Source organism: Thalassophryne amazonica, chromosome 10, assembly GCF_902500255.1.
Source record: "Thalassophryne amazonica chromosome 10, fThaAma1.1, whole genome shotgun sequence".
NCBI lineage: Eukaryota > Metazoa > Chordata > Actinopteri > Batrachoidiformes > Batrachoididae > Thalassophryne > Thalassophryne amazonica.
The window spans coordinates 15,256,449-15,284,271 of NC_047112.1; positions in this window are offsets into that span (position 1 = coordinate 15,256,449).

A 27,823-nucleotide genomic window follows, 5' to 3' on the forward strand; every position below is an offset into this window, starting at 1 on the left:
CACTAATACTAAAGGAACCATATTGTTGAGCTATATGTGTTTGTATCACATTGTTAGCGATCTGTACAAAGCAAAACACCCTCCAAATGTGGTGTGTTGAATGGTCAAAGGTCAGGTGTGAAAACCATGCACCAGCACCATGCATTGCCACATCGACCACACCATGAAACCGCCTTGGGTCCTGGACGGAAACCACCCAGGCAGACAAACTGTTCCATCCCCACCTCTTGAATGTAATGTTTGTCTGCTGCAACCAGGTGAACTGTGGGCATCAATGTGGCATTTTCCCATTGTTGGGTGTATCTACCCCCTGGATTATGCCCAGAGAGACACACCACATGGCCAAATAGCTGACATTGCCTCACAATGCAAGTGATACTCCTCATCTGAGTCTCCCTATGTAACTCCTCGTTTGACGCAGTCATTCCAGTCATACCCAAAGAGGACAAAAGACATCTAGTCATTGCCTTAGGCCACTGGTTAGCATTCAAGTCTCACAACTCTCCAGTAAGACAGGAAGCACCAAGAATCTTAAAGACTTTGACCTTTGTTCTCCTGCAAAGTTGTCAGCATTGCAAAAAGCCCGTGTTCAGCAACCTCATGACTCCGTCAAATCATCCCAGGTGCATACTGAACTCAGATACTGAACACTCAAAGACATGAATGTATTAATAAAATATAAATAACAAGGATCTATTTTAGGCATTATATAAAGCAAATAATGTTTATGAGAACTCAGCTGTCCCTCTTTGAATGGAACATTTCAATCGTTACCAATTAAATATTCTTACCATTGCACTCATAATATTGTTTTATATAATGCCTAAAATAGATCCATGTCACTTAATATTTTAAGAATTTACAAACAATAGAAAATGCACTTACGTTTTGGTGTGTGTCACTGGTCCTTTGAGGTCAAGAGGTTCCAAACAGTCCAACACAAACTTTAAATAGCCATCCAATCCAAAATTATCTCAATCAGCTTGCACAGTCAGATTATCCGATCCAAAATTGTTCATGTACAGACTACCGTCTGCTTTCCTTTTTGCTAAAGCTTATAGTTAGGGCTGGATCAGGTGGACCCTGAACACATCCCTTAGTATGCTGCTATAGACTAGACTGCTGGGGGGTTCCCATGATGCACTGAGTGTTTCTTTCTCTTTTTGCTCTGTATGCACCACTCTGCATTTATCATTAGTGATTGATCTCTGCTCTCTTCCACAGCATGTCTTTTCCTGGTTCTCTCCCTCAGCCCCAACCAGTCCCAGCAGAAAACTGCCCCTCCCTGAGCCTGGTTCTGCTGGAGGGTTCTTCCTGTTAAAAGGGAGTTTTCCATCCCACTGTCGCCAAGTGCTTGCTCACAGGGGGGTCGTTTTGACCGTTGGGGTTTTTCTGTAATTATTGTATGGCCTTGCCTTACATATAAAGCGCCTTGGGGCAACTGTTTGTGTGATTTGGCGCTATATAAATAAAATTGATTGATTTGATTTGATTTCCTCACTCAGCGACAAATTGTGACATAAATTTTTTGAGCTCTTCATCTGACTGCGCTTCTATTTCAGCTATAGATGTGCCAGGAAATACTGCAAATGCTTCGAGACGGCTTACGGCGTCCTGGGTCTGGTTTTTGTGTTAGAGAATGAGCAGCGTCAATAAGCTTGCTCAAATTGTCTGTTACCAAAACAAACCCCGCCATGTTTTTTTTAAAGTGCCATCGCTGTGTCAAGGTGTTTGTGGCGTGCAATGGTGCAAAACACATGGAACAAATGGCAAATGGGATGAATAATCCATATTACGTACCACCAATCAAATGACAAAGCTCTATTTAGGCGTTATATCATGTCTACTAGTGGTATGAAAGCTTTTTCAGTGGGAAAGAATGATACCGTTGCAGACTCTGCATCAAGATCTGGATTATTTCCAAAATAATGTAACACAGAATACATGGCATCTCATTCTTGAGTGATTTATTCTCACGCACAGAAAAGATGAGGTGCTGCTGTTTGCCACCTTTCAATTTGAAATGCTGGGTTGTGGTTACAGTTAACATTTTTCTGTACATTTTCTTCTATGTGTAATTTTCCTCATCTTCATATCACTTGTAGCTACAATCAGTGCATGTTGCCACAGTACCGGAATGAAATACGCAATCAGTCTGAAAAGCAAGATTGTGTTCCATGAAATGTGGCTGCTTTACAGATTAGTTATATGTAAGAGCATATTGTGTAAAATATGTGGCTGACCCCAAAAAACACCCTCAGGTTAGGACCATAAAGTACTTTCCATCAAATATGCTATCTATATTTAATACACTTCAGTTATGCTTTACCTCAAGCCTCATTTGATAAATCTCACAGGAAGAACATTTCTATTCTTCTCATCTGCAGAACTGAAGCTGCGCATGTTGTTTTGGTGCAGCAAAATAGAAAGTACACTTGATGAGAATGGGACGCTTTTGAAGTGGCTGCACCGTGTGTAGCAGCCTTGCAGGCGAAGTCATTAAAGTGTTCTGTTATTGGCCACAGAAGCCTTGTGTGTGCTACTCAGTATGAAGCCTTGAGTTAAAAGGTCACAGAAATTAAAAAAACACACATTAAACACACACTGGCAGATACCTGAATTGATGCAGTACCCTGTAGTTCTGAATACATCATTCAGAACAGGTCCTAAAAACTGGCAACAGATCCCCAATTTAGACCAACAGTTTGCCGATTAGTCATCAGCCTTAACAAGTAATTCCGTCAATTTGTACAATTTTCTAAAATCTGCCATGGTGCAGGGTCAGGGTCATCTTGGTGTATGTAAAACTTATGAACGACCAAAGGTCTAACATACTAAACAAAAAAATGAAATTACTCTGTCTTGTAGCTATAATTTTTCAATAAATTTCTATATAAATAAAGGGTTTGCCCACCTTTCATCATACTGCAGCAGACTGATGATTGCTGTATTTTCTAGAGTATGTCACAAATTTTTTATTTATTTATTTATTTTTTTGTGGTGGTTTGGGAGGCCCTGTGACTTATATACTGAAAAATCATAAGTTTGTTACTTATGATGATAATAATAATAATAATAATAACTATTTACAATGACTTTTCAGGACTCCAAAGCACTAAAAACAACGCAGATGAAAAAAGAATAAATGACAATGATAAAGTACTACAAAAAAAAAAAAAATCCAACTTAAAGAACTCACAATAGAGAGAAAAAAAAAACCTCATAGTCTTTATAGCAACTTATAGTCCGGTGAGACATACAGGGTTGGCCAAAAAGATGTTACCATTCTGATTGTACGCTACTTTTTAAGTGTGAATACTTAAGTTTTTTTTTCTTCAGAAATATGTCCCAGAAGGTCATTTATTACAACTGCAGTCAGACTGTATAGCTAAAGACACACCCCCCAAAATGTTTCTAGCACCATAATCACCTGCTGATTTCAACTACGTCTACTGTCACCTTTTGTGCTTTATTACATGCACAACTATGCAAGTTATCCTGTGCAATGATTTACCATATCTATACATACTACACACACTATATTCTATTTTTCACAGTTGTATCTTATCTTTTGTTTGATACTAATAGTCTCTTATTTTTCACTGTGTTTCTGAACACACTGAGTGTGATTCCTCCAACTCAGGACTCTCAATATTGTTGGCTGTCCTTGCAGAAAATGGCCAGCCACTGTGTCCTTTATTTTTTATCACCAGCACTTCCTGTTTCCTGAACGTTTGCAGGACGATGCCTAATTGTGAGTTCGCTGGGAGGATGATTTTCCCGGGAAAGTCCCTCCTGAATTTCACTGAGTGAGGATGACCGATTTTGTTGCAAAATAGGCCTCCACAGTCTTTACCCTATCTTCCACAGTGTATCGAGTTATTTGATCCATTGATGCTTTGGCATGAAAGTCTAAGGCTTTATCTTTGATTTACCTGAAAATGATAGATATGTTAGTTATTGTGGAACTGACAAGAATTTAATAAGGGTTTTTTTTTTTTTTTGGCCCACTCTGTATTTTTTTCCCCTCTTCAAGGGGCTTTTTTTTTAACAGGTGGGGTATACTCCATTGACCTCAAAATATGGTCATTTCTAGAAGTAGGGATGGAGCGGTTATTTATGTGGGTGGTTGCCATCCAGCACCCAAAGTGGTCTGTAATGGTGTGGATGCAGCAATGTGTGGCACCAGCAAATGCTCCCAGACTTGACCTGACCTAGATGTTTAATTCTGACAGCACACATATTGTTTGATTAAAATGTTTAGCAGTGGACAATTTAATTTGAATATGTTGAGCCACGGTGTACAGTAGTGTTCAGAATAATAGTAGTGCTATGTGACTAAAAAGATTAATCCAGGTTTTGAGTATATTTCTTATTGTTACATGGGATTTCTTATTGTTACTTTTTTTTTTTTACTAATAGCCCAATTTCATAGCCTTAAGAGTGTGCATATCATGAATGCTTGGTCTTGTTGGATTTGTGAGAATCTACTGAATCTACTGGTACCTTGTTTCCCATGTAACAATAAGAAATATACTCAAAACCTGGATTAATCTTTTAGTCACATAGCACTACTATTATTCTGAACACTACTGTATGTAAACGCATGCCTGCAACGCAGGTCGCTCTTGCATCATTGCTAATTGCTGATAAAAAGAGCCTCTTCATCTGCAATCACCCCCAGTCCAACCAGCAGTAAATGGGTCTTGGCTAGGGAAGTACCTGTGATGGACTGGGGCGTCATCCAGTGGGAGTCATTGTACTCTCATCCTTTTCATACTATGGCTTCCAGGGATAAACGATGACCTTCTGGGCCTCAGGATCAGGGGCCTCAGTTTATTCATTTTCTTTCAGGCATTTGCATAGTTTACTAAATACCACCTAGTCTGTCTTTTTCGTACTTATTGTGGTGAGTCTGGGCTGTGTGTTTTCTGTCCGTGAGAACAAGAGCTGGAATGCTCACAGGTTTAGAAAATCCTCATCGTCTCAGAGACAGGTTGCAGTCATACTTCCTGCCATTCGTTCCATTTTAGGGTCATGGGGGGCTGGGCCTATCACAGGCCGTCATTTGGCGAGATGTGGTGTACACCTGGACAGGCCACCAGTCTACACAGGGCTGACACACACATAGACAGACAAACACATTCACACTCTCACTCACACATATGGTCAGTTTTTCCAGTTTGCTTCACCTGCATGTCTTTGAGGGTGGGAGGAACTGGCAGGGAACTCTCAGAAAGACAGGAGAACATGCAAACTCAAAGACTATGTTAGGTGACTCTCAGATTAGGATGAAAGAGTGCAAAAATTATTATTTGATGGCATTTTAGTATTTTCACATCACAGCCACATCCAGATTAATAAATGCATGTTACAATAGTGAATAAAAAGTACAAAATAAGAAACTGGAGTAAAGCCATTGTGGAGGATCTGTCCATGGTGCTGAACACACAAACACACCTCCAGGACAACACAGACTGAGTTCTTACCTTCAACATTGCAGTAGTTTTATTACAGTAATATGACAAATGTGCTGATGAGATACAGATACATAATTTGATTTGGATCTTTTATTGTGAATATGGATGGTGTTTTAATGTCCAAACCATTATTTGGGAAAACTTTATAACAAGGCTACATTAATTGCCATTAGTTAATACAGTAATAAGTGTGGTGTCATGGATATAAGTTCAAACAATATTTAATTAAATCCAAAATTTAATTAAATACCTCAAAAGGGATACCATCTGCATACTGCAGGAATTTGCTCATATTATGATTGATATTAATCAGTCTTTGTTCTGAAAGTCATAAGTTCTGGATATGATTGATTATACATCTGTCTTCAACTGGACATAAGACAAACAACTGGTATAATATTTACAGATTTTGAACACCCTGCGATTTTGCAAGTTCTTCCACTTAGAAATCATGGAGGGGTCTGAAATTTTCATCTTAGGTGCATGTCCACTGTGAGAGACATAATCTAAAAAATAAAATAAAATAAAATAATCTGGAAATTACAATGTATGATTTTTTATAATTTATTTGTATGTTACTGCTGCAAATAAGTATTTCAACACCTGTGAAAATCAATGTTAATATTTGGTACAGTAGCCTTTGTTTGCAATTACAGAGGGTCAGACGCTTCCTGTAGTTCTTGACCAAGTTTTCACACACTGCAGCAGGGATTTTGGTCCACTCCTCCATACAGACCTTCTCCAAATCGTTCAGGTTGGAGTTTCAGATCCCTCCAAAGATTTTCTATTGAGTTCAGGTCTGGAGACTGGCCAGGCCACTCCAGGACCTTGAAATCCTTTTTACGGAGCCCCTCCTTAGTTGCCCTGGCTGTATGTTTGGGGTCATTGTCATGCTGGAAGACCCAGCCATGACCATGAACATTCAGGTGAGAAAATACCCTGAAGATGCTGCTGCTTCGGCATGCACCTCACGTCTGCAGAGAGGATGTGGCTTCACCTGTTTACAGCACTGTTGGATTATCAGCATTACTGGGAAACTACTGGAAGGGTTTCAGGCAGACTTGGGGTGCAGGATGGTTCTGAGCTGGAATACAGTTAAATGTTTATGTGAAACTTCAGACAAGGTCATAGCCAGGAACTCTAAAAGTTTTCTTTAAATGTCAAGATAGCACATGTGGAATAAAACCTTCAAGTAGCGCAATAAAAAGGTCGGGTCTATGCATTATTACAGAGATACACAGCCACGACATTGATGATTGATTTCATTTTTTCCGTGGCCAAAATATGGCCATCGGGTATTGCGAAGGCTTTGCTGTCCATCCATCTGTCTGTGCTCAGCATAACTCCAGTCCTATTACTGCCAGGGTCTTCAAATTCACAGGGAACATTTTTGGGACGCAGACCTTGGACAAGTTCATAGCTGGCTAACCTTGACCTATTTGAAGAGGTCAAAAGGTCACATTCTGTTTCCTGTTTTTATGCTCATACTGCTGAGGGTATTTTAGCATTGTTTATTTAAGATTGCATAACGTGTTGTTTAGGCCGTCTGGGGAATTACGCCACTGTGACACATGCAGCTGTAATTTTGTCAGATTTTCTCTTTACACTGCAGCTTGTGTTTCTTCCTAGCTTTTGCAAGAATTGTACTGAAATTCTGGATATACTCGGATCTGGACAAAGGAGCAAAATAAAGGAACTTTGGCAGGGCTGCACTCCAAACACAGCTTTTCTACTTTGCATATTATTTACAGTTTGGAGTGATTTTGTTTTCAGTTTCAATACCCACATCACAGCGACGTCTCATGATGAGTTTACAAGCAGCTCATTTGTGAAGATCAAATCATTGAGAAGCAGACATACGGCGCCTGTCGTCGTGTCCTCCAGGTTTACGCAGTTTAACATCTGTTTAGAGAAAATCAAATCAGCTGCTTCTTTACGTCAAACCTTCCAGCACGTCTTAATTCACTCATTTTCCTTCTCCTTTCGCTGCATTGCATCCTTGACAGACACGTGTCGGCCTTTTCATCATAAGTATTTCATCTTAAATCCAACATTCCTGAATGAATTTTTCGTATCAGGCAACTTCCTCTTAGTGTTTATTGAAATTTAGCCAATGTAGATATTTTCTGTAATTTAATTTTGTGGTGTTTTCCTTATAAAATGTGCTCACATCCTTTGGTTTTTACACATTTTTATTATTTCAAACATTAAAAAATTCTTCAGATTAGAAGATTAAAATTCTATCTATCTATCTATCTATCTATCTATCTATCTATCTATCTATCTATCTATCTATCTATCTATCTATCTATCTATCTATCTATCTATCTATCTATCATCTATCTATCTATCTATCTATCTATCTATCTATCTATCTATCTATCTATCTACTTCTATCTATCTATCTATCTATCTAATCTATCTATCTATCTATCTATCTATCTATCTAATTTTTTATCTTGAACTTATTGAGCTGTTATGTGCATTAGGAGGCATTTCTATTTTTTTCCAAATCTTTTAATGTGTTGTGTTATGCAGATGACATATTAGTGTTAGTGTAACGGAGGCCAACAGGTGTCGCTGTGCAGATGTAGTTGGTAAACCTCACTCTCAACAGCACAAAAGCCCTGAGTTTTAACCTTCTGGTTAGAGAGTCCGACTTCCATGCAGAGGATCGTGAGTCCCCCCCCCCAGCCAGAGCTGTCAAAACAGGCAGACGGTCATGTGCGTGTCGAAAGCAGCGCTTCTACAACCAAATACGTGGGTCTGTGAACATTTTCTTTGGCTTTAGCTGTGCATTTTCCACCAAATGATAAAGAGAAAGTCATGGTTTTGTTTACCCTTGTAATTGCTTCTGTTGTGTAACAGTCCTACGACGGACAGCGCTGAATATCATGTAATGCCTTTTTGATCTTTGAGAATTATTTTATTGTTGCATGTTGCTGAAAATGAGCATGTCAGTTTCTTAAATGTCCACAGCTGAAATCTGCAGGACACTGCTGCTTTTTTATTTAAATACAGGAGGACTGACAAACTGATTCAAATTTGATGTCTGTGAATATAGGTGCTGTCTGGCATTAAACTCATACAATTGCACTTCTACACAATAGTCCTTTTCACTATAGACATTTATACATCAAACAGCTCTGCTTCTAAAGATTTAGTAGACCAGCCAAACATGGGGCAACTAGTCTAGAATTGTTTTGGTGGAATTTTCTTGTTAATGCTCAGCATCTGTGCTGGATTGTTCAATCATCCTATAATACAAAGAAGATGTGGGTGGATATTAATGTCAATTTTTACTATTAATGTCATTTTCAATGGCATAAAGGCGAAAGGACAAAATTGATACTTACGTTAACAAAAAAAGCACTTTTTAACAAACAAACAAAAACAGAATTATGAATGTTTTTAATCAAACTGTGTTTTGGACCCTTAGACTCTGTAGGAAGCCTGTTTATGCTGCCACTTAGTCTGATCTTGTCATGGTGATGGACATGTATGTTCTTGGTATTCCAAGTTATTTGCAGCTGCTTTCCAAAACCCCAAAATGCAATTAATATTTTGCAATTATTATTTGTTCCAGTTAAAAGTTATGTAGTTTGGGAACTGAGGACACTAATTGTGAGTGTCGTGACTGGGTATAAAAGGAGCATCCCCAAAGGCTCAGTTGTTCACAAGCAAAAATGAGGCGAGGATCACCAACTTTCAATCAATCAATTTTATTTATATAGCGCCAAATCACAACAAACAGTTGCCCCAAGGCGCTTTATATTGTAAGGCAAGGCCATACAATAATTACGTAAAAAACCCCAATGGTCAAAACGACCCCCTGTAAGCAAGCACTTGGCGACAGTGGGAAGGAAAAACTCCCTTTAACGGAAAGAAACCTCCAGCAGAACCAGGCTCAGGGAGGGGCAGTCTTCTGCTGGACTGGTTGGGGGCTGAGGGAGAGAACCAGGAAAAAGACATGCTGTGGAGGGGAGCAGAGATCAATCACTAATGATTAAATGCAGAGTGGTGCATACACAGCAAAAAGAGAACAACAACAGTTGTGAACAACTGCGTGAAAAAAATAGTCCAACAGTTTAAGAACAATGTTTCTTAATGTTCAATTGCAAGGAATTTAGGGATTTCATCATCTACTGTCCATAATATAATCAGAAGATTTAGAGAATCTGGAGATCTTCGGCAAGGCCGAAAACCAACATGGAATGCCCATGACATTCGATCCCTCAGGCGGCACTGCAGTAAAAACCGACATCATTGTGTAAAGGATCTTATCGCGTGGACTCAGGAACACTTCAGAAAACCATTGTCAGTTAACACAGTTCGTCGCTACATCTACAAGTGCAAGTTAAAACTCTACCATGCAAAGTGAAAGCCACACATCAACATCCAGAAACACCGCCGCCTTCTCTGGGCCCGAGTTCATTTGAAATGGACAGACGCAAAGTGGAAAAGTGTGCTGTGGTCTGATGAGTCCACATTTCAAATTGTTTTTTGGAAATCATGGACGTCATATCCTCTGGACAAAAGAGGAAAAAGACCATCCAGATTATTACCAGAGCAAAGTTCAAAAGCCAGCATCTGTGATGGTATGGGGGTGTGTTAGTGTCCATGGCATGGGCAACTTACACATCTGTGATGGCACCATCAATGCTGAAAGGTACATCCAGGTTTTGGAGCAACACATGCTGCCATCCAAGCAACATCTTTTCAGGGACGTCCCTGGTTATTTTAGCAAGACAATGACAAGCCACATTCTGCACATGTTACAACAGCGTGGCTTCGTAGTAAAAGAGTGCGGGTACTAGATTGGCCTACCTGCAGTCCAGACCTATCGCCCATTAAAAATCTGTGGCACATTATGAAGCGCAAAATACAACAACGGAGACCTCAGACTGTTGAACAACTGAAGTCATACATCAAGCAAGAATGGGAAAGAATTCCATCTGCAAAGCTTCAACAATTAGTGTTCCCAAACGCTTATTGAGTGTTGTTAGAAGGAAAGGTGATGTAACACAGTGGTAAACATACCACTGTCCCAGCTTTTTTGAAACGTGTTGCAGGCATCCATTTCAAAATGAACAAATATTTGCAGAAAAACAATAAAGTTTATCAGTTTGAACATTAAATATCTTGTCTTTGTGGTGCATTCAATTGAATATAGGTTGAAGAGGATTTGCAAATCATTGTATTCTGTTTTTATTTACATTTTACACAATGTCCCAACTTCATTGGAATTGGGGTTGTATATTATTTCTTTGCAGACATGTAGAATTCTCGAGAGTAGGTAATTATAGTCATAACAATGGATCCTGGAATAATTGTAAAGTGCCAAGAGAGACATTTAAAATTAGATTAATTCATGTAGAAGGATTTAAGGTACATGTGATTCCTTGTAATGTACAAATAACTAACAACAGAAAATCTGCCAAAAAATTATTTCTGTGACATACGCACATTTTAGAGTTTACATTTATTTAATTTAATTTATTTTCATTTATATAGTGCCAAATTCCAACAGAGTTGCCTCAAGGCGCTTCACACAAGTAAGGTCTAACCTTACTAACCCCCAGAGCAAACAGTGGTAAGGAAAACCTCCCTCTGAGGAAGAAACCTCAAGCAGACCAGGCTCAAAGGGGTGACCGCCTGCTTGGGCCATGCTACAGACATAAATTACAGAACAATTCACAAAACGAACATACAGGAAATGTGTTGGTGCACAGGACAGGAGGGTCTCCAGCACAAATACAACTTCCATCTCTGGATGGAGCTGCACCTTAAACAGAGAGAAAAAAACAGAATCAGACATCAGAAAGACAAAAAATACTGTATAATTTGCCAGCATTAATCAACAAGAAAAACAGAAGAAATACTAAGGTGATCACTGGCCACTAGCCCTAAGCTTCACTAAAGGACCCAGAATTTAGGTAAAGTTGAGGCCACAGCACGCTCTGTTTCCTAATAAAATGAATTAAAAGAGTAAAAAGCGTAAAACAAAACGTACCAGTATGATAGCCATACGAAAAGGAAAAAAAAATTGTGTCTTAAGTCTGGACTTGAAAGTCAATAAGAGAAAGCTCTATGACCTGAGACTTCTTATTCACCCTAGAGACACAAAGTAGTCCTGCACCCTGAGAACGCAAAGCCTGGGCCAGTATGTAAGGTTTAATTACGTCAGCTAAGTAGGGAGGTGCCAGTCCCCTGAACAATTTTATAGACTGGTAGCAGAACCTTAAAATCTGATCTCACTGGGACAGGAAGCCAGTGAAGGGATGCCAAAATGTGTGTAATGTGGTCGAACTTTCTGCTTCATGTCAAAAGTCTGGCTGCAGCATTTTGAACCAATTGGAGAGCCCTAATGCTGGACTGCGGTAAACCAGAAAATAGAACATTGTAGTATTCCAATCTAGAAGAGATAAATGCATGGATCAGGGTCTCAGCATCAGCCATAGCCAGGATGGGGCGAATTTTCGCTATATTTCGCAGGTGGAAGAAAGCAGTCCTCGTAATATTTCAAATCTGGAGGTCAAAGGACAACGTATGATCAAAAATTACCCCAAGGTTCCTCACTTTGTCTGGGTGATGTATGACACACAAGCCTAAACTAAGCATTAAGTGGTCAAATTGATGCCGATGTCTCACTGGACCAAGAACCATCATTTCTGTCTTATCAGAGTTTAAAAGTAGGAAGTTTCTAGACTCCAGCTTTTCATTGATGCAAGGCAATCTTCTAAGGATTTTATGTGAATGAGATTACCAGCAGTTATCGACATGTATAACTGAGTATCATCAGCATAGCAGTGAAAAGTAATCCCAAAATGCCACAATATGTGCCCAAGGGGTGCTATATAAAGGGAGAAAAGCAGGGGGTCTAAGACGGACCACTGTGGAACCCCAAATTTCATGTCACTAAGGTTAGAGGTAGTGTTACTGTACAAAACACAGTGAGAACGACTGGTCAGGTATGACGTCAGCCATACAAGGGCACTCCCAGTAATCCCAAAATGATTTTCCAGCCTATCAAGTAGAATATGATGATCCACGGTATCAAATGCAGCACTGAGATCTAACTGCAACAGAACTGTAGTGGTGTCTGAATCCATTGTAAGCAGACGCTCATTCACCACTTTAGCAAGAGCTGTCTCTGTGGAATGATATTTTCTAAAAGTGGACTGCAGTGGCTTAAACAGATTATTCTCAGTAAGACAGTCTACGAGCTGCCGTGACACCACTTTTTTCAGAATTTTAGAGCAAAATGATAGATTTCATATTGGCCGAGAGTTTGTCAATAAACTAGGGTCAAGAAAGATTAATAATTTCCAACACAGTCCGCCCAAGAGTGGGCCACAGGTCCTTAAACAGTTTTGTTGTTATAGGATCATATAAACAGGTTGTGCTTTTGGTTGACATTACGAGTTTCGTCAGCATGTCTAGTGAAATGCTATCAAATTCTGTAAATCTAGGTAATACCTCAGTAGTGGCGCCCACCTCAATAGTAGGGTGTAGTGGCTGGGTTAAGGCATGCTGGGATATGTTTCACCTAATGTCTTCAATTTTCTTCTCAAAGTAATCCAGGAAATCTTGTGCTGTAAAAGGAGAGTGAACTACAGGTGGTTGTCCATGAATAAGTGTTGCCACCTTGTTGAACAAGAAGGTGGCAACACTTGTTTTTGTTGATCAAATCAGAATAATAGGTCTGCTTTGTAGCCAGTAATGCATGCTTATAGTCTAAGATAGCATCTTGCCACGCAACAGGGAATACTTCTAATGTTGAACAACACCATTTCCATTCTAGACCTCTGGCCTTATGCTTGAGGTCAAGCAGGTAGCCATTGAACCAAGGTGACTGTGTTTTGGGGGAGCGCGGTTTTAACACAGGTGGAACAATCATGTCGAGTATAGTTTTGAGCACTAAGTTTAAACTATACACATGTCTGTCTACTGATTGGGTATTTGCCAAATGTGAAGCTAAGACATCAGACAGTCTAGCTTCAAATTCAGTCTTAGTTGAGGAGTTGATGCATCACCGTAATGATATATAAGGTTGTTGTTCTACTAAACACTGCAGCGAAACTATAAACTTAATAAGTGAGTAATCAGAGACCACTGATGTAAGAGGCATGATGTCAATATTCGTGACAGCAATACCACGTGGAAGAACCAAATCCAAGGTATTTCCACTAATGTGCGTCGAGTCCTGAATGCACTGCTGAAATCCTAATGCATCCACAGTTTCCATAAATGATTTGCAGAGGGAATCAGAAGGCTTATTTATATGAATGTTAAAGTCACTAATGATCAGAATGTTATCCGCACTAGTTGACAAGTTAGAGATGAACGCACCATATTCATCTAAGAATTCAGAATATGGGCCAGGAGGCCTATACACAGCAACAAAGTAATACGGCTGATTTTTATTCTTCTGACCTTGGCAATACATAATATCCTGAGCAAAGTGGAGAATCAGATGCTCAAATGAGTTATATTTGTGACCCCCAACAGCTATTTATATGTACAGTTAGCAGTTTATGTAACATTATTAAAGGTTATGTTAATCTTAGGTTGTGTTTTGGTTTTTGTGTAAAAATTATTTTATGTATTTTTAATGACAAACAAATGTGAATTTTTAACTATTTTGACTAATTTTGACCTATTTTGACCTTGAACTTCAAAACACAGTAGCATCCACCCACATTATTTTCTTCACTGTGTTCCTAATTGATCTGGCATGGGTGCCTAGCATCAACATTCAAACGACGTCCAAATGCTTTTAGCACATGTTGGTTGGTGCACTAATTTTGTGATTTTCATCTCTGCACATGTATGTGTGTGTGTGTGTGTGTGTGTAAGTGGAATGTGCTGTCAGTGCCCCCTGCAGTAAAACCAAAGTGAATAAAGAGATGAGAGTGTGAGGGAGACTCAGCCGATGCAGGAATTTAATCACACTTCGTACAACGGAGGGTCTCGAACCCAACATCGTGCATGCACATGGATCTGGTGCTATATATATATATATATATACACACACACACACACACACACACACACACACACCACACACACACACACACACACACACACACACACACACACACACACACACACAACACCACACACACACACACACACACAGAGAGAGAGAGAGAGAGAGAGAGCTGCTCACAGCAGGGTTTGAATGTGCATTTTTTAAATTGTTATGCTTTATAAGAATTTTGATGCACAACAACTGTGGAAAAAAAATCTAATAAGAATAAAAAATCCTCATCACAGTTTTATTTATTTATTTATTTATTTTGGTATTCATGTAAGGGATGGGTGATTTTGTTGATGTCAGGAAGGAGTAACATTTGACTCCCACTTTCAAAGCGCCTGTCTGTGAATCAAATGACTCTAAAGTCATGTTAATCACAATCATTTATGAGCTAAAAATGTGATATAATACAGAATTCAGATTGTACTATTTCATAGAATGAATACTTCACACTCAAGAATGGGCCCATAAAAACAATCAAATGAAAAATTAACACATACTCAACAAAAATATAAACGCAACACTTTTGGTTTTGCTTCCATTTTGTATGAGATGAACTCAAAGATCTAAAACTTTTTCCACATACACAATATCACCATTTCCCTCAAATATTGTTCACAAACCAGTCGAAATCTGTGATAGTGAGCACTTCTCCTTTGCTGAGATAATCCATCCCACCTCACAGGTGTGCCATATCAAGATGCTGATTAGACACCATGATTAGTGCACAGGTGTGCCTTAGACTGCCCACAATAAAAGGCCACTCTGAAAGGTGCAGTTTTGTTTTATTGGGGAGGGATACCAGTCAGTATCTGGTGTGACCACCATTTGCCTCATGCAGTGCAACACATCTCCTTCGCATCATCCGTGAAAAGAACACCTCTCCAACGTGCCAAACGCCAGCGAATGTGAGCATTTGCCCACTCAGGTCGGTTACGACGACGAACTGGAGTCAGGTCGAGACCCCGATGAGGACGACGAGCATGCAGATGAGCTTCCCTGAGACGGTTTCTGACAGTTTGTGCAGAAATTCTTTGGTTATGCAAACCGATTGTTTCAGCAGCTGTCCGAGTGGCTGGTCTCAGACGATCTTGGAGGTGAACATGCTGGATGTGGAGGTCCTGGGCTGGTGTGGTTACACGTGGTCTGCGGTTGTGAGGCTGGTTGGATGTACTGCCAAATTCTCTGAAACGCCTTTGGAGACGGTTTATGGTAGAGACATGAACATTCAATACACGAGCAACAGCTCTGGTTGACATTCCTGCTGTCAGCATGCCAATTGCACGCTCCCTCAAATCTTGCGACATCTGTGGTATTGTGCTGTGTGATAAAACTGCACCTTTCAGAGTGGCCTTTATTGTGGACAGTCTAAGGCACACCTGTGCACTAATCACGGTGTCTAATCAGCATCTTGATATGGCACACCTGTGAGGTGGGATGGATTATCTCAGCAAAGGAGAAGTGCTCACTATCACAGATTTAGACTGGTTTGTGAACAATATTTGAGGGAAATGGTGATATTGTGTATGTGGAAAAAGTTTTAGATCTTTGAGTTCATCTCATACAAAATGGGAGCAAAACCAAGTGTTGCATTTATATTTTTGTTGAGTGTATAAAACAAATAATTATATATAAAACAGACATTATAAAACATATGTATAAAAGCTGTCATATTTCCAGAGATAAGTAGTGAAAGCAGCTCTTCTTGGGGCTCGTCAAATCCTCTGTGATTCTGTTTTCTGACACATCCAAACAGCACATCCATTTATACATTAATTGTCTTTGTAGTGCCTCAGAGTATACACACACAACACACGAGGACTGTGCCATGTGGGGACCTGGAGACAAAGCTTCATGGCATCATTGTACGCTACCTATGTTACATGAGACAAAAGATTGTATTTTTCAGACTAGCAGCAACATACGAGGTCTATTAGAAAAGTATCCGACCTTATTATTTTTTTCAAAAACCATATGGATTTGAATCACGTGTGATTACATCAGACATGCTTGAACCCTCGTGGGCATACGAGAGTTTTTTCACGCCTGTCGGTTACGTCATTCGCCTGTGGGCAGTCTTTGAGTGAGGAGTGGCCCACCCTCTCGTCGTTTTTTTTCATTGTTTAGGAATGGCTCAGAGACTGCTGCTTTGTTTGATCAAAATTTTTTCAAAGCTGTAAGGCACAACTGAGTTGACACCATTCGATTAAAGCTGGTTTTCGGTAAAAATTTTAACGGCTGATGATAGATTTTGGTCTGTAACTGCGCTTTAAGGACGGCCCACGGTGCCTGACGGCGATCTGCGCTTCGAGGCGGCAGCGTCTCGCCGTTTTCAAGTTGAAAACTTCCACATTTCAGGCTCTGTTGACCCAGTAAGTCGTCAGAGAACAGAGAACTTTCAGAAGAAGTCGGCATGAGGAGTTTATTCGGACATTCCATTGTTAACGGACATTTTGTAATGAAAGAACGTGCGGGCAGAGTCGCATGTCGGGCCGGACCCGACCGCAGGGGGGTTGCGACAGGAAAAACACCTCCGTTGGAAACCTTAACGGGCAAGTTGGAACATGCCCAAGCTGTTAAACAATTTCTCAGTTACTCACTTGTTGAAAGCCATCAAAAGCCGCCTGAATTTTACAAATGGTTTTCAACACGGAGGTGTTTTTCCTGTCGCGGCGCACACAGATTCACCGAGTCGTCACGGAAACGACTCGGCGAATTTGCGCGTACGTCTTTCATTAAAAAAATGTCCTTAAACAGTGGAATGTCCGCATAAAGTCCTCATGCCGGCCTCTTCTGAATCTTCTCTGTTCTCTCACGATGTCCTGGGTGAATTAAGCCTTAAATTAGGATGTTTTCAGGTCGAAACAGGCCGACGACGGCGCCTGGAAGCGCTGCAGGACGTCCCGCTCCGTGGGAAGTCCTTACACCGACAGAAACACCCCATAATCTCTCATCAGCCGTTAAACTTTTCACCGAAAACCAGCTGAATTTGTCGAATAGTGTCCACTCAGATATTCCTCACAGGTCCAGAAAAAAGTTTGATAAAGTAACGCGCGCCGTCTCGAGCAGCGTGTGAAACAAAGGAATTCAGCCGAGAGGGCGGGACCACATCTCACTCAAGACCTGCCCACAGGGAAATGACGTCACCGACATGGCACGAGGGTTCAAGCATGATTGGTGTAATCGCATGTCAATCAAATCCATATAGTTTTTTTTTTTTTATAAAACTGCCATAAGATACCTCGTATATACAACAAATGAAACTTTTGCTTTTATGAATTTGAAATGTATCTGCTGGCCAAACTGATTAAATGCGATGGCTGTGTCTGGCCTCGGACCTCCGGTTGCTCATTCTTGAACCAAACATTGTTGGTGAGCTTTCCTTCCCTGCAAAGAAAAAATGTAATTGTAATTTGTAATTTCAGATGTCAACAAACTGAAATTGCAGCAGTTTTAAATAAATTCTGCTTTGATTTTAATTTATTGTTGCTTTCATTCAGTTTGGGAGCAAAAGGCCACCTGTGTACGGCGTCAGCATGAAACACTGAGAGTAAAAAATAATGCTCAGTGCGTGAAGGAATGCAATAAATTTCAGTGATGATTGCGACAGGATTTTCTGCAGAGCTACATCTCTGATTAATATTAATCACTTTGTCAGTTACGTTATTATTATTAAGAAATAATTTTATGTTAGTGCAGTGCCTCACATAAAAGATCATTTTAAATTCTGTCTAGACATACACAAGATATATGCAAGATTATTCAACAATTAAGACCAAACTGTTTCCAAATATTACAATAATAATAATAATCATCATCATCATCATCATAAAGGATTTTTGTGTCAATTGTCTGCATGATTTTTATAAAGTAAGCAAATAAATTATATATATATATATATATATATATATATATATATATATATATATATATATATATATATATATATATATATATATATATATATATATATATATATATATAATTTATTTATTTATTTATGTTCCAAAAATCATGCACAGAAATGACAACCAAAACAAAACAAAACAAAACAAAACAAAAAAAAATATCATGCATTCCTGTTTTCACAGCATCCTTCAGCATCCATTTTTCCATTTTGTTCATCCTGGTCCTTCTTATAAATATCTCTGTTTGATTTAGAGCACATTAGCTTTGGAGCCGTGTGTGTGTGTGTATGTGCATGCTCTTCTGTGATGGTCCTGCTTCAGAGGCAGCAGAGGCTCCAATAGATGGCATTACAACACTAGACTTCAGTCAATGTCTGCAGAGCTGCTCCGGGGCCAAACCGGACACACACACACACACACACACACACACACACACACACACACACACACACACACACACACACACACACACACACACACACACACACACACACACACACACACACACACACACACACACACACACACACACACACTAGATCCTTTAAAAAGATTAACGTGTGATGAAAATTTAAATCTCCATACATGTGAATTTGTTGATAGTTGCTGAGATTTATGCTCTTTTCATATCATGCATTAAAAATAAAATATAAACGTGCACGAAATGATCGGTTTCAAACAATCATTTGATTTTTATTTGCATGAAATGCTCATATTTTTTTTTTTTTAAATGCAACAGTTGGATGAATGTGGTAAGCGCGCGTCACGCCTCGTCTGGTGTGATTTTACCCGGCGCCTCGTCGAAGCTGGAACTCCGGCGGATCCACGGCGCAGCTGACAGTTAGGACTCAGGATTAGAACCTGCGTGCGCCTCTGTAATGTGATTAATCACACTCCATTATACCTCGCCTCATTTGTGCTGTTTTCTCGAGAATTAGTGCCCGTTTTTACTGGCTCGTGCAATAAATCACAGTCATGCATGAAATAATATTTGTCCAACACAAGTAAGTGTTTTGGCTCCTGAGCAGCCGCCTTTAAAAAGGTGCGGCTCTGGAGACGTGCACCTCCTGTGAATCCCCCGCTGGTTCGTGTTCAAGCAGACTCTCCAGACAGCAGCGCACATCACCCAGTGGTTTTACGATGAACAAACACGGCTCTTGGAATGACAAACGTTTATGGCCCAGAAAAGTCTCTCTCTCTCTCTCTCTCTCACACACACACACACACACACACACACACACACACACACACACACACACACACACACACACACACACACACACACACACACACACACACACACACACAGAGAGAGAAAAAAGCTGTCTCAGAATGTTCTGAGGTGATTTTGGGTTTTTGTGCATCAGAATCAAGCCCAGACAGTCATCAATGTCACTATATTCTGGAGATGTGCAAAAGCCATTTCTTTTATCACAGATGCAACTTGACTGGAACAGACAGCATTTTGAATATTCATTTGTCAAAAACAGATTTGCTGCTATTGCTTAAAAAAACAGACATTTTTATGACGCTTATTTAATTTTTTATTAGACTTTTAAATATTTCGAAGACATTTCTGTCAGTGGTTAGGCTTTTAGTTCTGTTTTTTTTTTTGTTCAGATTTTAAAGCATTAAGTTTTATTTTATACTGTGCATTTTAACAGTATTTATGAATTGTTGATTTTTTTTAAGTTTTCTGGTGTTGCTCACGTGCACATTGAATGTCAAAACAATTTTCTTTTAAAAATAAGGAGTATGATTGAGAACATGCAGGTGGAATTAGAAGTTTTGAAAAGGTGCAGAAACTAAAATTTCAGCACACAGCAATAAATGAGAGATGTGGAACTCCAATTCAGCCAGGTTTTCTCATTTTACACAACTATTCTATTCTATTCTATTCTATTCTCAGGTCGTTAGTTATCTTCACTTTCAAAATATTCTCTGAAAAGCAGGAATTGAAATTTTCTTTTAAGGAAAACACCCCGTTGCATTGAACTACATTTCCTCACATATATATAATATATAATAAGAAATGTAATGCCATTGCTTGTATTCTCATATATCTGTGTGTGTGAATGGGTGAATGTGAGGCATCACCTTTGGCTATATTTCAGGTCTGCGATGGGGGTTTCATGTGGCCGCACAATAATATTTTACAGCCCAAACCTCCTCCCCGGTTTAGTCTTTTTTCTCAGATGTCATTTCAGAACAACGGCTGCTCCGTTTAATGTCCTTAATGTCATTTAAATCTGAAAATGTTGTGTGCAGACTGATAATCTGCCTGTGATCTGCAGACTAATGAGAGCTCTCTCTCTCTCTCTCTCTCTGTCCCTTCCATCCTAATTTCTTAATGCTGAAACACAAAGACTTGGCTGCAGCGTGGCCTCAGTGGAGTTCTGCACTGACCATGATTTCATGATTTGATTGCATGAAAGGAGAGAGAGAGATAGAGAGAAAGACAGAGAGAGAGAGAGAGAGAGAGAGAGAGAGAGAAAGGAAGAGATGCAGTGGAGGTGCCAAGTATTTTTAAGGCAGCATTGATGAAAGGCTGTTATTTTATCCAATTAAAGCGATGCAGGGAGAGAGAGAGAGGCCTGATTTTGCACAAACAGGTTGCTCCTTTGCATGAAAGGGTGGAAAAAAAAAGAAAAGCCCCCCAAATGCCTCTTTATGTGACATCACTGATTAATACAGACAATCTGGAATATTGATGTGTATGACCCACAGAGAGGAGAACCATGTCATCTGCTGGAACATCACCACTGTGTCAAAAGGTTAAAGCTGAATGCAGAAAATAATAAATTGCGCAGTAGCATATCCACTGTGGGAGCGTTTCACTCATTTATTTTATTTATTTCTTTATCACATAGCAAAATATAAAAGAGGCTGTGAACTTTGTGACACTCATGCTTTTACTTTGAAATGTAGCATTAAAAAATGTTTCTTTGCTCAGTTTTACTCCTGCGCAATAAATATTGCAGCCTTATGTTAAATAGACTCTGCAGGGAGTGAATTTGGCACCGTAGTCTTAAATCAGCTCATCATGGTATAGTGTTACTGATTTAACACTATGATAGAGCTGATTTAACTGTTATGTGTCGGACGCAGCCCGGAGAACCGACCAGCGTTTGAAGGACCCAGTATAAAATAAGCAGAGCACGGTACAAAGGATAACTGAATTTAATTACATAACAGTGATGTGATAAAGATATAACAAATAATGTGCGCGGTCTGGCGTGGTAGAAAAGCGGTGCACTCCCAGCAGCACTAACGGTCCAGAGCCAGAACCAGTTCGGACCCAAGGACCCCGCCAACACCCCCCAGGTGGCCGCGACAAACCGAGTCTGTGAAAGAAGAAATCATCATGTGAGTCCACACTCCACACACAGAGAGACCGCTCAAAGGTGTACAAACAGCAAACACTTCCTGGCTTAATTACTAATCAGCTTCCCACCCTGCAGGCATGGAACACCCTGTTCACAAACTCAACTGCAGTGGAAGCTGATTAAACGACTAACATAACAGCTCAATATAATAAGGTGTGAGGGACACCACATTTACTGACTGTATAAATGTTAGTCACAAAATCTAACGTACCTCAGGAAGTGTGCTGATGAGCGTGAGACCTCACCCCCTCCTCTTTCACAGACCATGCATCAAACCTGGACGTTCTCTGCATCCACTGATTTATGAGATGGCTCTCGAGATGACGATCTCACCCGTCTGGTCACAAGGTTGAGTCTCTGGCAAATATACACTGTGTACTCCAGACTTAAATGCCACCATGCTCCAATCCGTGTAGATGCACCACAGCTGTGATTCCTGACGAGCTGCACATGATCAGCCTCAGGTAATCAGGGTGAGGTCCTGGTAACTCAGCCACACAGCCACTCAGTCCTAAATGCAAGCCACCTGGAAGGAAAAACAAAAGACAGCACAGAAGACAGAAACAAAAGGCAGCCAGGCCCCCCCAGCCATACAACATTAACACTGTGATGTAGTTTATTTAACTCCGTGGTCAAGTTGATTTAACACTGTGATATTGCTCATTTACTGTACACCTGGAAAGTATTCACAGCGCTTCACTTTTTCCATGTTTTGTTATGTTAGGTGGCCAAGTGGTTAATGTGCTTGGTTTCAGTGCAGAAGGTTCCTGGTTCAAATCCCACCCCTGCCACATTTCTCCATGTAATGTGGAGTTGAGTCAGGAAGGGCATCCAGCATAAAACCTGTGCCAATTCAACATGCAGATCCACCTTGGATTTGCTGTGGCGACCCCGAGTGCAAACAAGGGAGCCGAAGGGACTTACTGTTATGTTACAGCCTTATTCCAAAATGGATGAAAATATATTTTTTCCTCAAAATTCTACAAACAATACACCCTAATGACAATGTGAAAAAGGTCTTTTTTTATTTTTGCAAATTTATTAAGAAAAAATAAATCCTAAGAAATCTCATGTACATAAGTATTCACAGCCTTTGCCTTTCAAAATTGAGCTCAGGTTCATCCTGTTTCCACTGATCATCCTTGAGATGTTTCTACAACTTAAACTGGAGTCCACCTGCAGTAATTCAGTTGATTGGACATGATTTGTAAAGACACACACCTGTCTACATATAAGGTCCCACAGTTGTCAGTGCATGTCAGAGCACAAACCAAGCAGGAAGTCAAAGGAATTGTCTGTAGACCTCTGAGACAGGATTGTCTCGAGGCACAAATCTGGGGAAGAATACAGAAGCATTTCTGCTGCTTTGAAGGTCCCAATGAGCACAGTGGCCTCCATCATCCATAAAAGGAAGAAGATTGGATCCACCAGGATTGGAGGAGAAGGGTCTTAGTCAGGAAGGTGACCAAGAACCCGATGATCACCCTGTCAGAGCTCCAGCATTCCTCTGAGGAGAGAGGAGAACCTTCCAGAAGGACATCCATCTCTGCAGCAATCCACCAATCAGGCCTGTATGGTAGAGTGGCCAGACGGAAGCCACTCCTTAGTAAAAGGCACATGACAGCCCACCTGGAGTTTGCCAAAAGACACCTGAATGACTCTCAGACCATGAGAAACAAAATTCTTTGGTCTGATGAGACAAAGATTGAACTCTTTGACGTGAATGCCAGGTGTCATGTTTGGAGGCACCATCCCTACAGTGAGCCATGTTGGTGGCAGCATCATGCTGTGGGGATGTTTTTCAGCAGCAGGAACTGGGAGACTAGTCAGGATTGAGGGAAAGATGAATGCAGCAATGTACAGAGACATCCTGGATGAAAACCTGCTCCAGAGCGCTCTTGACCTCAGACTGGGGCGATGATTCATCTTTCAATGGGATAATGACCGTAAGCACACAGCCAAGATATCAAAGGAGTTAAGGAGGGTTAAAGGAGCCCAGACCTGAATCCAGCCATCGAACATCTCTGGAGAATCTGAAAATGTCGGTGCACTGTCACTCCCAATCCAACCTGATGGAGCTTGAGAGGTGATACAAAGAGGAATGAACAAAACTGCCCAAAGATAGGTGCACCAAGCTTGTGGCATCATATTCAAGAAGACTTGCGGCTGTATTTGCTGCCAAAGGTGCATCAACAAAGTATTGAGCAAAGCGTGTGAATACTTATATACGTGTGATTTCTTAGTTTCTTATTTTTCATAAATTTGCAAAAATTTCAAAAAGATTATGCTATATTGCAGCAAAATTTGAAAAAAATTGAAGCGCTGTGAATACTTTCTGAATGCACTGTAACACTGATTATGTTAACACTGTGATGCAGTTGATTTAACACTGTGATATAGTTGATTTAACACTGTGATAGAGTTTATTTAACACTCTGATATTGTTGATTTACCACTGTGATAGAGCTGATTTAACATGCTGATATTGTTGATTTAACACTGTGATACAGTTGATTTAACACTGATATTGTTGATTTAACACTGTGATACAGTTTATTTAACACTCTGATATTGTTGATTTACCACTGTGATAGAGCTGATTTAACATGCTGATATTGTTGATTTAACACTGTGATACAGTTGATTTAACACTGATATTGTTGATTTAACACTGTGATACAGTTTATTTAACACTCTGATATTGTTGATTTATCACTGTGATAGAGCTGATTTAACATCCTGATATTGTTGATTTAACACTGTGATAGAGGTTATTTAACACTCTGATATTGTTGATTTACCACTGTGATAGAGCTGATTTAACATGCCGATATTGTTGATTTAACACTGTGAGACAGTTTATTTAACACTCTGATATTGTTGATTTATCACTGTGATAGAGCTGATTTAACATGCCGATATTGTTGATTTAACACTGTGATACAGTTTAACAGTCTGATATTGTTGATTTATCACTGTGATAGAGCTGATTTAACATGCTGATATTGTTGATTTAACACTGTGATACAGTTGATTTAACACTGATATTGTTGATTTAACACTCTGATATATGCATAGTTGATTTAACACTGTGATAGAGCTGATTTAACACCCTGATAATGTTGATTTAACGCCAGTGGTGATATAACGGTCTGATAGAACCGGTGTCAAAATAAATAAAACACTGCCATTCGCCCTATTGACGTATCCCATAATCCCTTGCACGCCAGAGAGTCGCTGCAGTCAAACAACATATAGAGAATCCACATGATGACAGTTGTAATTAACTATTATACTATAAAAATGTATTTTTTTTATGCTCTTCATCACATTAATAAGAAACTGCATGCATGATACCCTGAAAACTTGCTAAAACAATTATAACAAATAATCCGTGTCTGCTACGTTTAATCTGCGTGGAATTATATAAACGCAAACTGAATTTCACACATATTATATATATTAGTCTGGAACAAAGAGGACAAACAGTGTTGTAAAGAACAATAATCAAGACGTTAAAGAGCAAACTTCACTTTCCTCCAGAACAACATGATCAGGAAGCGAGCGTAGCTCACAGCAGCTCCCACTAAAAATAACGGAGGAACAACCTGTGATTCTCGCATGTTTACATAAAACAAATGCAATAACGTCTATAAACCCAGAGAATATATTCATGAGAGTTTTAGGCACAGTGACCCCCACACTACAACCTTAAAAATTAGCGCTTTACTTTAAAACTAAAACATATATCTGATATTTTCACTTTATAAAACTTCAGAAGTGACGTTAATTTAAATAACTTGTCCGAAATAAGTTTGGTTAAAATTTGAACCATAAGTTAAAAATGTATGTCTCTGGATGACTTGGGTGATATTGGCCATGTATCGGTATGGGGTTAAAAAAATGAGACTTTTTTTTTTTTTTGGTGACCAGTTCTCCTCTGCCTGCAGAGGATAGAGCGGTTTCTTCTAGAAGCAGCTCTCCTCTGTTTGCAGAGGGTAGAACTACACATCTGTTCACTTTTGTTTACCACGTTAACGGTCTAAAAGGTATCGGACAAAAATTTATCAGAAGATAATTAGTCTGATAATGGTTTTCAAAGTTATCTGAAAAGATAATCTGATAATGAAAACTTTATCTTCGATAATTTTCGGTTATTGGATTATCGGAACTGTGCCCACCTCTGTTTAACACTGATATTTTTGCTTTAACACTGTGCGATAGTTGATTTAACACTGTGGTATAGTTGATTTCATCCTGTTTAGGCCAATGTGATCACTGCAGAGTCTGCTTAACTCTGCAAATTTTACTGTGTAACCTCCCAAAAAATTTGCTTGGAACTAAACAGAATCTAACGTTGGGGTTTGTCGCCCTCTCAGGATTTTCACTTGTCTTATCTTATCTGTCCTCTTAGATTTCAGTCCAGACGTTTGTCAGTTTTTCTGTTCATCCATCCTGAAAAGTGTGATGATTCTTCTGCCTCATAGTGATTGCACTTCTGACATGGACGGCTCTGGGAGGGGGCTTGATGGGTCAGTCCCCCCCCCCCCCCAAACAAACAGTCTCTAGTTGGCAGAAAATTGACATCTTAAGCCTGGTGCCCAAGAAAGAAGGCATCAATCCAAAATTAACAGAAATGAATTAGCCTTTGTCCTGTTGATCAAATGTCAAGGTTTTTCAAAAAGTGGGCTTTGGATTAATGTTGCCATAACAAATTTTGTTATGGCTACAGTTCTGCATGCATATTTTCTCTGTGTGTTTACTGGATTATTTACGACTTTCACCTGATGGATCTGTCACTCAAACGTGAAGGGCCCGCCCACTCAAAGGCTCCGAGTGTGAATAAAACTATTAATACATAGTGTTAGTTTATTTTTGTTACATTCAAAAAGAAACATATTGACAAAACATTTGAAAACAGTGTATATTTACATGAAAAGGGAGATTTTTTTTATTATCTTTATATCTCCAGATATTTTTTTCACTCTGCACTGTAATGAATTTGTCAACAATCCTCTCTTACCTTTTTTTTTCTTTTTTGCACTTGTCTGAAATCTGAGTTTCTCCCAAAGACTTTAAGATCACTTTGCTGCATCACAAATTCAACAAGCCAATCAAAGGAGCAGTGGGCGGGGCTATAACAGGAGAACATATATTCAGGCCTTTACCATCAGTTTCGTGAAAACTGAGATATAATATTATTTTCAGATTTTTACATATCTCATACAAGTGCTGGAGAATATCTTTAAAGACTGTAGGCCTTAATACAACTAAGACAAGACAGTGGAGCTTCTGGGCTAAAGCATAGCTTTCCTTCTTCCTGATGACATCACTTCTGGGAAGCCTTTAAACATTAAAGTCCTTCACTGTACGTAACTTGATGACTCGATGATTTCATTGACTGGTCGTGACCCAGTCAGCTTTTGTTGAGCTGTGACAATAGCAATGAGTTCCTGTATGCGCAATAAGTGTCAAAGGGACAAAAAGATATGCAGTAACTAACATGAACACCATTAATAAATGATTAAAAAACACACGGAGAAGGACTTTCGGTCGGGACTAAGGTGCTTCTGGCACACCCTGAGGCACCTTAGGAGGGGAAAACGAGGAACCATCCAAGCTGTCTACAGTAAGGATGGGACTCTGTTGACCTCAACTGAGGATGTAATCCAGCGCTGGAAGGAACACTTTGTGGAACTCCTGCATCAGACTGGAGCACCCTCAGTAGTCGGGGCAGAGCTGGAAGCTGATGGAGGATTATTATCAATTTCCCTGGTGGAAGTCACTGAGGTACTCAGACAACTCCGCAGTGGCAAGGCCATCCAGCAACAATGAAGGCTCTGGGTGTGGAGGGACTGTCTTGGATGAGTTGTCTTTTCAACATTGCGTTGAGGTCTGGGACAGTGCCTAAGGAGTGGCAAACTGGGGTGGTGGCCCCCATATTTAAAAAAAGGGGGACCAGAGAGTGTATGCCAACTACAGGGGCATCACACTACTCAGCCTCCCTGG